The sequence below is a fragment of the Solanum stenotomum genome, chromosome 2 (genome assembly GCF_019186545.1).
Source record: "Solanum stenotomum isolate F172 chromosome 2, ASM1918654v1, whole genome shotgun sequence".
NCBI lineage: Eukaryota > Viridiplantae > Streptophyta > Magnoliopsida > Solanales > Solanaceae > Solanum > Solanum stenotomum.
In genome coordinates this window covers 27,577,769-27,593,829 of record NC_064283.1, presented here as the reverse complement: position 1 = coordinate 27,593,829, position 16,061 = coordinate 27,577,769, and the positions used below count along the sequence as shown (strand labels likewise).

The 16,061-nt window shown below is 35.5% G+C and overlaps 1 pseudogene; it reads right to left on the bottom strand.

Annotated features, from left to right (window-relative positions):
* Positions 1–3,631: 3,631 nt before the first annotated feature.
* Positions 3,632–6,338, bottom strand: LOC125855869 (bZIP transcription factor 17-like; annotated as a pseudogene).
* Positions 6,339–16,061: the final 9,723 nt, after the last annotated feature.

Here is a 16,061-nt window from a genome sequence, read left to right as displayed (position 1 = left end):
ATACTCCTCCTTAGTTTTCTTTTTCCAGTTTGTCTTCCACAAATCAAGCATTCATAAATTTCCTTTCAAACCTCCAAGAACCTACTAGCTATACCCAAGATATGAATCACCCAGGTTTGTAAAATGTCATGCCTAATGAAATTGCAGCGCTTGAATTAAACAAACTTGGGAGGTTGTGGAGTTACCTCATGGGAGAAAGACATTACCCTATAAATGGGTGTATAAAATCAAACAACATTCAGATGGAAGCATGGAAAGACTCAAAGGTCGATTGGTAATTAGAGGCGATATACAAAGAGATCGAATAGATTTCAATGAAACATTTTCACCGGTAGTTAAAATGACTACAATTAGGTGTATCTTGTCTATAGAAGTAAAAAAAAATTGGGAGTTATTTCAACTGGATGTGGATAATGAATTCTTACATGGAGATTTAGATGAGGAGGTGTACATGAAATTTCTAGTCGGACTTACTCGTCCTTCCTCAAATCATGTTTGTATGCTGAATAAATCCATTTACAGGCTCCGACATGCATTTCAACAATGGTATGCCAAATTGAATTCTACCTTAAATTTCAAAGGTTTTACTCATTTGTTAAATGACTATTCCCTGTTCTTTAAGAAAACAAATTCTTCTATATGTATTGTGGCTATCTATGTAGATGATATCTTGTTAACAGTAAATGAAATTGAAGAGATTAATGGACTTAAAGTCTTCCTAAATCAAGAGTTCAAAATTAAAGACTTGGGAAACTTGCACTATTTCCTTGGTATGGAGGTTCTTCCCGAGTAGCGGGGTCTAATTCTCAGTCAACACAAGTTCAATTTGGATTTGGTGGCAAAATTTGATATTCTCGGCCTTACTCCAGTATCTTCCCCTCTTGATTCCACATCAAAATTCGGGTGATCCAATCAAAGACCCTACTTTGTATCGCCATCTACATGAAAATTTAAGTTATCTCACACATAGTCACCCAGATCTTGCCTTTACAATTCAATATTTGAGCCAATATATGCAAGATCCAAGGGTCCCTCATCTGAATGCTGCTCCACCTATCCTTCGCTTGTTGAAGGACCCTGGTATGGGATTATTCATGTCTTCATCACAATCCTTTGAGTTGATAACGTTCCGTGATTCGGATTGGGGGACTTTGTCCAATTCTTGAAAGTCAGTAAGTGGATTTTACATAGCTCTTGGTGCTTCTCCTATCTCCTGGAAGTCAAAGAAGAATATTTCTATTTCCCTCAGCTCTGCTGAAGCTGAGTATTGGTCCATGAGGAGAGTTGTTGCCGAGTTTACTTGGTTGGTGCAATTAGTCATTGATCATTCGATTCCAATATAGCTTTTTCGGTTCCTCTTCATTCAGATAGAAAAGTTGCGATACATATTGCCAAGAATCCCATTTTTCATGAGTGAACCAAACATGTGGAGCTTAATTGCCATTTCGTCTGACAACAATTTCTTGCTGGTTTAATTTCATTCCCATTTACTCCATCTTCATCTCAGTTAGTCAATTTATTCACCAAGCCCTTATCTAGGGGTCTTCACCATAACCTTGTGGGCAAGTTGGGTGTGTTTTGCCCCCCCTCCAACTTGAGGGGGGGGGGCTGTTGGTGTAGATAATGGTGAAGCAGTAAAGAAGAAGAAGACAGAGGTCTGCTAGTTGTGTTTCTTGTGTGAAAAGGCTTCTGGAAGATTAGTCATATATTTTTTTATTCCTTGTAATTATCTTTAGTTTGTTAGAAAAGTAGGACACGTTAGTTTGTTAGAAAAATTAGGACACGTTTCATAGTTGGCCAGTCACATTCTCCATATTCTTTTCAGTGTTTGTTATTCACGTATTCCGTGAGTTGTATATATACACAACTGTACAGTAATGTCAAACATACAGAAAAGATAATTTTCTCTCAATCAATTTCTTTCTATTTTTTCAACATGCAGGAAGTTTTAGAGTTCAAATTATCAAAAGAGACAACAAAAAAATAAGTAAAGTGACGAATGCATTATTTGATGACTCCTCCAAATATACAAATAACACCATCACTTTCACCACCAAAAACCATGAAGGATTTCATTTTTTAATACTTTACCACATGCTTACCAAAGTAAAAGGACACCATTTATATCGTAATTAACTGTCCTGTAGATTCTTTAGCTTCATTCTCATGTGTTAATTAGATCAATTAGTCAACATTGAAACATTCAATGCTAACATAACCTTCAAATTCTACAAGTTCCTTGTAGAAAAATGAAGAGATTTTCTGAAATAAATTAGTGGTAATTAATGTACTTGATTTTACAAGGGTTCATATGTTTTTGATTAAAGGCTAAACTCTAAACTACTACTAAATATGCATTCTAAAGTTTGCAACAATTACGGAGTGTGAAAAGCAATTTCAACTCATTGTTGAATGGTTGTAGACTTGTAGTAAGTGAGAATGTATCTGGTAAAGTATTGATTCATGCCTTATATTTCAAATTAATGGAATATGAAATATTATTATTAATTGAAAGGTAAATTTGATTTAGTGAAAGGGTAAAATGGTAATCCAACTTTACAGTTTGAAGCTTCTCACTTTTAATAATATATGATGATGATGATGATATGATATGATATATGTTTATTATTGTTTCAATTAATTATGCTTTAGCTTTCGCTTGCAGTTCATAGAATGTCAGAGTAGTTCATTAGCAGCATGCGAGTACCAACGGTCCACTTGGGGTCATTCGTGATCCTGAGTGCCAGTCACAACTAGTGTGTAGAATCGGATCGTGACGGTAATATTTTTGTTTTTTTTTCTCTATCAATTGATAGAAAGATATCAAGTACGAGGGGATAAAAAAATGAATCCACTTCAAAGCTTGATTTTGTATATAGCTAGCAATTAATTGGTAAAAGTAGAAGTGCTACATGTGTTTTTTCTAATGTTCTTGAAGTAGAAAATCCACTTAGAAATTTCAAGGAAGTAATAAATTTTCTCAAAGGTAAAGCTAAACTTCTAAAAATAATGTTGAAGGAGAGTAGACTGTTTTGATAAGAAAAAGGATTGAATCACCACTTAGGTAGAGTCCTAAGATCGCAAAATAAACATTAAATAAACAAAATTTGTTACCATCTCAAAAAGAAAGATTTGCAACTCATTTAAGAATTTTTTTTAACTCGCAAAATCTCACAATCTATCTAGTAACATGTCAAAAAGAATTGCAAGTTCAATTTCCGGACAAATTTACAAAGAACATAGGCGTGGAATAGTAGTAACAAAATCAAGCATCGTTGCAATACTTGCTCGGGCTTTAGTCTATATATGCAACTGAACAACAACTAATTGCTTGAGTTTTAGCTATTGTGTTTAATTGTTCATACTTTAAGCTTGATTTGATATCTATCTTTACAAAATTATATTTCTTTATACATTAATGACACATAATTTTTATGATGTGATTTCTCAAATGACTAACCTAATTAAGGAACAGCTATTCATGGAGGTCATTTATAGAGGAAGAGTTGGTGTCTCTTTAAAGAGTTCAGACTATGATGGGTTATCCATAATCTTATATCGGAGGTGTTGGGAGTTATTAAACCTGACTCAATTGTTCCATTAGTTTGAAAGCATAATATTTTTTAATGCTTCATACATTTCCTCCATCCAAGAGAAGAGAGAAGTAGAGTTTCAAAACTTGAGACACATAAGCGACGTGGGAAGTTTCTACTATATTGTTCTTGAGTTGCTCACTATGGTCATGGTCAAGCTGAAAACAAACACACAACTAAACAAAACATATCACAACTTAAGAAAATACCTCAAATTTTATCTATGGTAATGTGTTCTCTTCTTTTATCCTTTCTTTTCTCTTTCTGCTAGGTGTGTGGTTGTATAATAATTCTACACTTAGTTGCTTAATTTACCGATGTTCAAAGCTTTGATTTTCCCAGGTAAGATGTCATATCATTTAGGAGAAAGTCAAATGTTTTCTAGTTATTTGCTAATGTAAGGAATTGCCAACTACAATTGTCCTTTTTGATTAAATATAGAGCGCAGAAACATAATACATCTATCTTAAAGGATTGTTCACTTTATTCTTTCGATAATTAAAGAGAGATAATGTATTATTATTGCAGAAACATATGACACATAAAGAAGACAACCATCACTTCCCATAAGTTAATGAGGACTATTAGTAGATATATGGTATCTACAACATTGTTTTTCGATAATGCTTCTGCTACATGAACACTATCAATAAATGGAAGCATGCAAGAATATGTGACATATTTGACACTATCAATAAGCACAACAATGAATATCCGAGAGACATAATTCAGACCCATGATTCCATCACCATCACCATCAACCAGAACATATACTACCAAGGAAGAAAGTGACTCGTTTCTACTGACATTCTCTCACTTTCCATTTGTTCCAGTTTGTTCTTCAGAAATGCTGTGAGAGGGTCTAGAAAGGGAAACTGGAGGACCATTGAGGATCCTTCTATTTCTGTGGATACGCGTGCCATTCTGCCTTTCTTTCATAGATATATCTCTAGCATTGGTAACAGAAACTATGGATTGTGGAGCAGAAGATGACACATCAAACTCGAACACTTCTGTACACATGTTTGAACTCAACAACAGCCTTGCCCAAATGAACACAAAAAATGAATTGAAATACTGGAAAGAAGAAGGCTTCTCCAAACTCCAAATTAGCTTAGAACATATACTATGGCGAGGATACAATGATGTAAGATATAGAATTAAGGGACTCAAAGCAATTCAAAATACCTAAATTCTCAAAGTAAACACTTGAAAGAGTAACTAGAGTTGCCTCCATTGAAAATTATTTAGGGTATAACAGCTAGAGGAATTCATTTCTATCAAGAATAAAAGATTTGAACTTAAAAAAAGGAAAAAGAAAAGCAAAACATGAATTTAAATGATATGAAGTCCTTAAAATGCTCATTCATATCACAAAGATAAGAATTAATAGTTAGTCTAGATAGAACAACACTTAACAGCAACACCTTCAAGGTACCACTGCTGCATAGTTGCCTTTACATTCTCTTTCTCCTCAGATCCAAGAACCCATTCTCTCACTGCAGGACTTCGATAAAGGCGAAGATGGATTCCTAGGATAGGCGGGGCTAAATCTCCAGGAACTGCGAGGCCTGACTCTCTATTTTTCTTATTAGCACTTCCATGAGATGCCATGGCTTTCTCACTTGCCAATACAGACTGAATAATCAAGTTCCCATCAATCTCAACAAGTTTATCATTTCTTGGGACATACAAAGAGGCTGCTAGAGGATCACAACCATTACCCACATGAACAAACTCATCTACAACCTTATTGCTATTTTGCTGATTACTTTCACCTTGACCTCCCTGGCCACAATGCAAGCTATAATATTTTGCATCATATTTCCCAAAATAACCAGTCCCATTCACATGCCCGTCAGTAGTCAAAACTCTTCCATGATGTTTTTCATAAAATCCACTCACAAATGACTTTCCACTCATAAATGGTTCCCGCATACCTACATATCTCACTTTCAATAGAGGAACCAACCCACCAAAGAGCAGCATGAAGAAAAACACACCAAGGAAGCTAAACACTAGCAACCTTCTTTGTTTTCACCTCACTCTTCTTTTTCTCCACTTTCTTGCTACTTTTTGGTGCTGTCGCTAGTGCTTGTGATTTCAACTTTGGAATCAGAACCAATGGCACTTGAGATCCTTGTCACTTAATCATATAAGATGGTGTATATGACATCCATGGAGGAGGATAGGGATAAATCCCGGGGGGTGCCGACACTTGTGGAGGTACACTAGTACCTCCAAGCTGTGCCTTTAGAGTTGCATTTTCCGCCATTTCATAGTATAACTTTGCATTCAAGTGTTGAATTGTTGAATGAAGTATTCTAATTTTATCCTCTAACTCCTCAGGATAATATTTTTTTCTTTCCCTTGACAAGTGAGCACTTTCCCTATTCCTAATTTTTCTAGCCATCTTCTTTTTGTCCTCATCATTATTAACCTTATCACTCAAGGAAACTAGAGTGGATTTTTGGTGTTTTCTTACACTATTCGAATCTTCACTTCTATTTTTCAACAAATCGCTATAGTTACTTATATTAGCATTGACACCCTCTATTTGAGTTTCTTTTCTACAACTCCACCCTTTACTGAATTATTTTCTAAATTTGGAGAAAAATGTACTGGTTTGTTTGAACCCAAAGCTTCCTCGAGACAATATTCTGAGGTTGATTTGATTGTTCCAGAAGCATCGTCAAAACTCCCAATCAGTTGACTCTTAGGTTGACCAAAGCTATTTGGGTTCATCTGACTCAATTCTAACCCGGCTTCAACTCGAGACAGTCTGGCAGGCAACTAGGGTTTTGAAATGCATCATCATTGAAAGGATTTGGAAAAACATCATTGAATGATCCGTCAAGAATGATGTCATCGATCGTGAAATTAACATTTTGAAATTCCATAGGGAAATCTTTGACATTTTCTTGATATGTTGAGGTGATCTGTAGGGAGAAAAAAGTACGGTCAAGAGGTGGAATGACAAGACAGTCGAACTCCCCGATGTAGTTCGCTTTTTTCGTCGGTGGTGGATCAGCCATATCAAGAATTTTCAACAATTAATTAGAGTTTTCGAGAGAGACAGGGTAGGAATAGAGAGAGTTACTTTTATTTTATAGTTTTATTTTTCGATATTGTTAAGATTGATCCATTAGATTTTGTAGATATCATATCTAAGAAATAAAAATTCAGATTCTTGAAGTTTTGAAAATAATTTTGTAAGATTGTTTCATTAGTCGGTAGTGTTTATTGTACAAATAAGAGCATGTATGAATACAATAATGCTCTCTTAAATGATTAAACCTTAGAAAAACTTGTTAGTTTTCATTGAAGTAATGGGTGTAAATATTTGATCCAAGAATATTTGATTCTATTTATTTTCTCTATGCCTCTTTTATTTCACACTTAGAAGGTCATAATCTAGAGTTCAATGACTAGCATATATTTTAAAAATGAATCTTTGTAGTCAAGGATGTATGCCTATTTGAGTGCTCTTAAATCAAGAGCACTAGTCTAACAAATAAGCAAGAAGTGCAGGATCATATTGGTCCCGTATAATTGTTCATCAAAAATTTGTAACTTTCTAGTGGATTGATGATCATTATTCACCCATATTTTATGCACACTTTAATTGATAAACTGATATCTTTGAAATGTGAAATTGCATATAAATAGAATTGATATTTTATCTGAAATACAATTATGACTAATTTCTTTTCTTGTTTTCTTACTAAAATATCAACTCCTACATTAATTTTAGAAATAAAAAAAATTTCTTGATCGTCATGGACAATTCTAGAAATAAAACATGAATGTCGTTTAACTGACTCAATAAAGAATACTTGAATGGAATAGAAGATTTCATAGATCATGCATTTTCTGAAAAATAGTATCGAGAAAAAATTTCATGTCCTTATACAGAATGTATGCTTATTGATCAAGTAAAATAGTTATATATTGTGGTTAGTGGTATATGACATCATATGATAATTGATTTTGTCATGAAGAGTCTCTAAAATGATCTAATAATACTCAAGAAAATAAGAATAGGTAGTCAACTTTGAGGGGTGATGATATGAAAGGAATGATATGTTGTTCAACCTATATTGCTAAGATACATGGAACAATAACTTAACAAATTTTAAAGAGTATTTTCAAAACTACAAAATTAAAACCAGTAAAGAAAATAGAATCTGAAACATATTAGAAATAATTTACAAAATATTTTTCTCAAAGAAGAAAATGAAACCACTAAATGCACAGTGTGTCCTTAAGGAAATTATTCCCCTTAAGAACCCAAGGTTACTCACCAGTGTATTGGTACCTGTAATGACCCGGTTGGTCATATTTGGAAAGTTTTATAAACTTAACGATTTTTCCCTCCTGATATTGACCCCAAGTTGTTTCTAATTGAGTTTTGTGAATTGGTTTTGAACTTTGGTTATAAGTTATGAATTTTGTAAGTTTTGAGTTTGAAAGGTAAAGTTGTTAAAAGATGGTTTCAGTGCCTTTAGAGTTTTGAGTGTCAGTATGGAATTTCATTGATTCCATCAGTCCTAGAATGTGGACTCTGGTCTATGAGAATTGTCGATTTCAGATTCAAAGTCTTTGAGGATTTGAGGTCCTTTGTTGGAAAATTGTGGAAACTTAGCATTGGCCTGATTTTGGTCAACATTTGGGGCTCGAATGCTCGGATCATAATTCCAAGAGTTCTGTTGATTTCAGAGGATGATTTCATGTCTAGGTGAGGTGTTGGTTAATTTTTCAGGGGTCCCGATCTTGTTTTGGCCATTTTAGGTGTTATGTTAGTTTTTGTGACTTTCATGAATGTCGGGTCAAGGAGACCTCAGATTCATACTTGACGGTTCCATTGAGTCTAGAATGTCGAGTATAGTAAACTTACATATATGGTTTGTGTGTAGACATTTCTGAACGAATACTGAGGGTCCTTTCGATGATTTTTTTATTGGTTGATGTTTCTAATTCTGCAGTCCTCACGTTTGTGGAAGCGAAGGCCGGCGCACAAAAGATAAAATGGCCATTTGGGCGGGATTTGCTTAAGTGGAACAGTGCTCGCTTTAGCGGGGTTTGCTTAAGTGGACCAGTGCTCGCTTTAGCTATGGTCACTTAAGCAGAGCCTGCTTCGCAAAAGGAAGAACCGCAATTTTTTTGTGGTTCGCTTTTGTGACATGGGAGAGGAGTTTTTGTTCTGAAACTTTTGGGTTTAAGACATATTTTCCATTTTTGAGCTTGGAAAAACCACCGGAGGCGATTATGAAGAGATTTCTTGTGCTAAATCTTTTGGGGTAGAATTATGTAGTATAGGAATTATAAGTACATGAAAATATCCAAATACCTTTAAAATAACTGTCAGATGGATCCTACGGTTATGACCTACTGTCCGTACTGGTCAATTGCAAACCAAATACTGGAGCCTTAAATATCATCCAAATTTGGCAAGACCTTTTTATGGCCCGTAGGGCTTTCTCTAGTCCGTAAAACTAAACCTGAACACCAAAATTTCACCATGTCTGGAACACTTCTACGGGACCTTTCTATGGTCCATCAAAACTCCTACGATTCGTCCTTCTCATCCATAGGTCAACTTTAGAAACTTAATTTTCCAAAAACTCAGCTCGAGCTCTACGACTCCCTTCTGATGGTCCGTAGGTTGGACTCGTAGAACATGCATTTTTTTTTGACTTTTCAACTTCCGAGGTATTTGAATACAACACAAATGCATAATCTATTCAACATCGGTCTAAAAGAGTCCAAAGTTCCCAAACTTAATAAATCATGATACACACCATCATAAGACAAAATATTGGAAGAACTCATTTGAAATAAGCCTTTACCATTTGGAAACATTCCTTTCATTTTAAGATGTGATAAAAAATAAGTTCAAGCCCCTAACTCGGGCATTTCAAGTCAAATATTCTAGAATAATCATCTCAAACCCCTCTTTGTGTAATCTCATGAATCACATACTCTCCAAGCAAATACTAGTATCACTTAAGACACCCACATGGGCTAAGCATCACACACAAGCCTCCCACACGGGACAAAACAATACAAATAATCCCTAACACGGGTGAAACAATAAAGTAAACAATTTCAAACATCTGTATGTCATGCTACTATTCCATACCATAGTCTAGTTCATAAGAATAATGAATTACCCAACTCAACCTAGAAGAAGGATAACCCAAACCTACCTCATAGGTTGAAACATCACCCGAACCACTCTACCAAAGCTTTTCTTCTATCAAACAATCTTTGAAATGATCCTCAACTATCAAGAATGTAAATGAATCATCAAAAGGGTTACAAAAATACCCATATATCTAAGGTTAGGAATTAGGGTTAAAATAGTCTGAAAACTCTACGGGATCGGGAAGGATAAAATCATAATTTTATTTGGAAAAACATATTCTACAAGTAAAAAGGGATTTGGGGTTGAATAACCCATTAAAATCTAGCGAAAAACCAGTTCCAAATCAAGAAATTACCAATTTTTCCAACTTGGGGAAAACCCCTAAAACCCACATGTGAAATGTTTTTAAAAATGAGAAATTTTGTAAAAGTTTGCAAGAATCAGTTTACCCACAATAAAAGGACCTTAAATCCCAAAAATCAATGAAAACTCATTTGAAATTGACCTTTAAATAAACAATTTTTGAATTCTCTACTTTGGGGTTTCAAATAATCACTTTGTGGATAAAAATCATGATATATGAAAGAGATATTCTTGGGAAAAGAGAAAAAATAGGGTTAGAAATACGTACCCAATGATTATGAAAGAGAAACACCTCAAAAATCACCTCAAGCCTTTCTAGATCCCAAAATGTCAAAATTATGAAATGGGTTCGAATAGATATTTAACTCAGCGATTTCATTGCTAAAACCCATTTTCCATCACTAAAAAACTATTTTTCTGTCGCTAAAAATGTGCACCATCAACCTTTAAAACATCTTTTTGACCCTTGAAACTCATCCGAAACCTTATAATCATTAACAAATAATGCAAATTCATCATAAAACATGTTTTGGAACCAATGGAATCATCAGATTTCAAAACAATAAAAAATTATGACCAAAGTACCCCATCAGAACCCATTTAGGTAAAAAATTCAAATTTTCACCTAAATAATTAAATTACAACCTAAGGTATCAAGACTCTAACCGACCACTATACTAGATCAAACTCGACGTTCTAGACTCAATGAAAATGATAGAATCATCATCCAACGCTCAAATCACGAAATGATGACCAAAATCAACCATTTCAATATAACTTAACTCAAAAGGCTCAAATCCACCAAAACCTTACTTGATCGCATCAAACACTACACTAACCATTTCCGCAACACATAATGAGCAAGAAATGTTTAGGGGAAGGAAAAAAAAGGTTATTTCACACATAAGTAATTTCTTATGAAATAGGACATTACAAAATCTCACAATAGAATTTCATCAGTTCCATTAGCTCTGGTATGTAGAATTTCGTCTAGGAATATTGTTGTTTTTAGTTTCAAAGTATTTATTTGGATTTAAGCTATTAAGTTGGAAGTTTAAGTGTATTTAGACCAAGAGTTGACTTTGATTAGCATTCAGAGTTCGGATCCTCAGATAAGATTTCCAATTATTCTGTTGAATTCAAATGGTAATTTTAGGCCTAGGTGAGGTCTTGGTTGATATTTTAGAGGTTCCAAGGGTAGGTTAGTAGTTTTGAGTTAAAGTTAGTTTAGTGCGACTTTAACATGTTTTTGGTCAAGGAGACCTCAAATCCATTTTTTGACAATTCTATTTAGTCTGAAACAACGAGTTTAGTTAGGTATCATATCTGATTTGTATGAATGATATTTTTCAACAAATCTGAAGGGCCCTTTGGGTGAATATTTCTATGACTTGATTATTCTTGTATTTTGGTGCTGGCATCTCCTTCGCGTTCATAGAGTTTGGTCGCATTCACATAGGGTATGGTGGGATGGCCTCTGCATTTGCGAAAGACTAGGTTAGTAGACCCTTACATTTATAGGGTCTAGGTTGCATTGGCGGAGGGTCAAGGTATAGACCTTCGAGTTCGTAGAGTGGTCTCAATTATGATTGCATGATTTTTATATCTGAATCCTTATTTTCAAATTCAAAGTTTGGGTGTTTTCTCTTGAAGTTGCGTTCTTGGTAAATTTGGGTTTTAAGGAGAATTCCAACTCATTTTTGTTTATGATTTCATTTATGAGTTCCAAAATCTTTGGGTACCTTGATTTTCCACAAAACTTCAGATTTAACCCTATCCTGGAATAACTTTTTGGGTCGATTTGGATATGGTTTGTAAAATCGATTTTATGGGTGTTTTTGTTCATGATTTCTTATTTGAATTATTTATTGATTAGATTGTGTGGACTTGAAGACTCATCATAGAGGAAAGGCTCAAGTGCCGAGTAGATTGTTTTCTCTTTCAATGCAAATGGACCTCTTTGACTATTCTTTAAGAGTATTGAACCTTGTATGCATTAATGTGTTATTAAGAGTAATTTGATGAATTAGTGAAGGGTTTCATAATTCTTGCCCATTGATCAATGTTGATTGAATTCTAGTGATGATATTGTGGTGTAAAAAGGAATTCGTTGATATTTTAATGTATGATGTATCATGAATGTTTTGAACGGTTATATTGACTCACTATTGATTATGTGTCATGATTGTGTAAGTGTTGATTGAGTATTGACATGGAATTTGCCATCTTCTCATTATTCGTGTGAACATGTCTATTTGTATTGGTTTTGAACACTATGATAAGAATTGGATTGATATTTATGCTGAAGGGAAATGGTTTAGGTGATTGATTTGATGCCAAAGGGAAATGGTTTAGGTGATTGATTTGATGCCGAAGGGAAATGGTTCTGGCTATACTGAATAGTCTCATTGATGCTGAAGGGAAATGGCTTCGGCAGATGTATGGACCTAGTGAGTTCCCCATCAGTCTCGATATGATAATCAGCGGGTGTGTATGCATCACTCTATATGACATTGCACTACATTGCATTGCACTCCATTTTTGTTTCCTTGACCCTTATGAGTGATTTTCCACGGCATTGTCGTTATTTGATTATGAAAGATTGTGATGATTACTTAAATATGTTGATGGGCAAGTTGCAGTCTCTTACAAGTGCTATGTTCCTCTATGAATTGTGAATTGCTAGGTTGGGATGGTTTGATTTCTATGAAGGTTGTAGTATGTGGAGGTTCAAATGATGTGTTTGGAGTACCTATGTTTAGTATTTCTTTACTTTGGTTTAATTAGGGATGTTTGTTGAGTACCGCTATTGTTTGGTACTCTCTTGATTTCTACACTTGTGTAAGTTATGAGCCTGGATTGTCTTGATCACCCTTACTCATCTTTGTCTGAGACATGCTTTGGGACTTCGCGAGGTAGATGCTTCTCATCTCGGCAGACATCACTTACTCTTTCATTATGTCCTTGTTCTGTTCTAGATACGAAGACATTTATACTTGTACTTCTTTTGAATCTGTTGTAATACTTAGAAATTTGTACATGTGACACTAGGTTTTGCTGGTATTTGAGGTATATTGTGTTGTTTTCCGCATGTTCATGTTATGTTTATAACCCTTTATTCTGTTATTACTTTCGCAATTATTTCATCAAGGTTTGATTATGTTGATCTGTCTTGGTGGGATAAGATATGTTTCCACACGCTTAGTTCTTGGGTCACGCCACATATGGTTGACAAACTTGTGAGTTAAAAAAAAACTAAGTGTGTTGAGATGATAGATTGTTTTTGTTGATTGATTGGTTAATATTCGAGCTTAGGACTCTTATAATTCAATATCCAATCTATTTTCTCGTCAGAATAATCCACTCTTGAATTTGTATAACCAACAATCACATGACAAATATTGGTTAAAATAATAACTTTATACCAATATTTGATTTCACTTAAGTATCTCCAAATAAAAGTCACATTAACAAAAATATTATCTCATGTATAGTTGTAACACCTTAGATTAAAGAAAGAGTAGAAAGGAGGCTGGTAGGGAACTCACAAGGAAAGAGCTGGACCATGGAACCCTTCACAGAGCCTTAGACGAGCCATGAAGGGGACCACGGTTAGTGAAAAGACTTCGTGGTAACTTCCCCCAAAACTGCCTCATATGAGTCCCTCCTATATAGGACTAGACGACCCGTGGAGAGGATGACGACTCGTGGTGGGACTCGTGAAGACCCCCCATAAACTGCCAAGTCCAGCATCCCTCCTACAAAGGTCTAGACGGCCCGTGAGGAGGTTGACGAGCCATGGTTGGGGTCGTCAAGTGACCTACCAGGAAAGGATACCTTCTCGTGGCCTAAAATACCTCAGAAACCAGACTTAGAAAATTCAGTAGAAAAACACCTAATCCAGTGAACCACGGTCGGGTTCATGGATCGTGAGAGGGACCACAGTCCGTTGACCTGCCTGTGGACTCAGCCCCTTCCCAGCAGAGGTGGACCACAGAGACTTTCATGGGCCGTGGACCACCTCACGAGCCGTATTGGCACTCATGGGTACCAGGCAGAGTCTACCAGTCCCAGACATCAGACCACGGGATCCTACACGATGGATCGTGGTGGCGCCCGTGGAGGGTGTCTCAGAAACTAGCATCTACTGGACCAAGGACCACGACCGGCTTGACGGTCTATGGTCCCTTTGACAGTCCGTTAGAGGGGCCCATGGTTAGCCTTGTCAGGTTTTTAAGTAGGGTCATTTTGGTCTTTTCCCTATGCGTTGGACCCCTAAACTACATCGTTAACCCCTAAAATATGTAGTTTTGGTCAATTTTATCCTCGTAGCTTAATTAGAACTTACCCAAATCAATCATTCACTAAAATCAAGTGAAACTTAGAGCAAAATAGAGAGAAAAGTTGAGCAGGCCTTCAAGAAATTGCAACAAGGTTTTCATTAGTTCCAGCCCCAAAATCAAAAGATTTCTACGTGAATTTCGTCACCATGTATGTGGGATTTCACTAGTGGGTTCCTTTAACCCATTAGGTCACTAGAATTCAGTCAGAATCTTGATTCCCTCCATATTATCTGACCTAGGGTTTCTAGAATATCAACAAATTACTGTGATTAAATTATTTTTTAATGTCCTAATCAGATTATTATGTCTTATTATTGTTTTTGCGTAGATTCTTGCATAAACTCAGAACCATAGTTATGTATTTCTTTAAGTTCATGAATTACATTAGCTAGGAAAAATAAACAAATATACATGCCTCAGTTTTCGAATGTTCCATTATTAGAAATAAATGTTGCATTTTCAGATTTGCATGTCAGATTATTCAGCTGTTCTGTTTACTTCAGTTATGTTATAATTTACACATATTTAGTTGGGAGTAGGCTTTATACCGAGTTGGACTAGGGTCAGTCATCCTCATAGTCCTAGAACTATGTGCTCCCGTAGGTTAAATCCCCTCTGTTGGGCATCAATTTTAGTGATCATGCAGTCATGCTTCTATACCTCTAGCAGAGTATATTGGGTCCTCTCGATGGGGCGTATACATCGGACTCCATATTTAGCTCATGTGGAATTATGGCGGTTATCAGTAGCTCCCACCGTCAGATTCTAGTGTATTGACCAGTTTATTCAGTAATCAGATTCAACATGTCATAAACTTGGTCATTACATTTAGTTAGTTCATGTTCAATATTTTCAGTATAGTATCATGCTCATCTTATATCATTGCTCAGTTATATGCTTTGTTTAGTTATGTATATTGTTCAGCTTTATTCTCTCTTGCATGCTCAGTACCTTTCAAGTACTGACGCATACTCTGCGCTACATCTTCTCGTGATATAGATCACACATAGATCGGTTCCCAATCTCCAGTTGAGTAGCATTAGTGGTGAGTCCTCATTCTTCGAGGACAATTGACATGATTATCTTTCTACTTTCAGTCTTTTGTTTCAGTTTTGCTAGATTTAGCTGGGGCATGTCCCTACATCTCTAGTCAGCTACAGGCTTTATTTCAGACATAATTAGATTCAGTTTTAGCTTTGGAGTTTGATATTTCAGTTGTCATTAAACTCACATATTATTTATTCAGATAGTAATGAGTATTCTCCATCATTTCAGTTTTTATGATGTTTTAAGCTTCCGCACAGTACTTTCTTAATTCAGTTATCTTTAAGTATGCTTATGATATGCCAGCAGGGTTAGCTTGGGGTCACTCGTGATCCTAGGTTCCGTGTTTACGTCCAGGGGTTAGCCTCGAGGCATGACAAACTTGATATCAGAGCACTACGTTTAAGTGTCCTAGGATGTTTGTAAAGCCGTACTAAGTAGAGTCCTTTTCATGGGTGTGAAGTGCACCACATCTAATGAGATGGAGGCTACAAAGAGTTTTAGGAAAACTTCACTTTCTTGATATTCATATCGTGCGTTGGTATGATCTCTCTTTATAATTTATCGTTA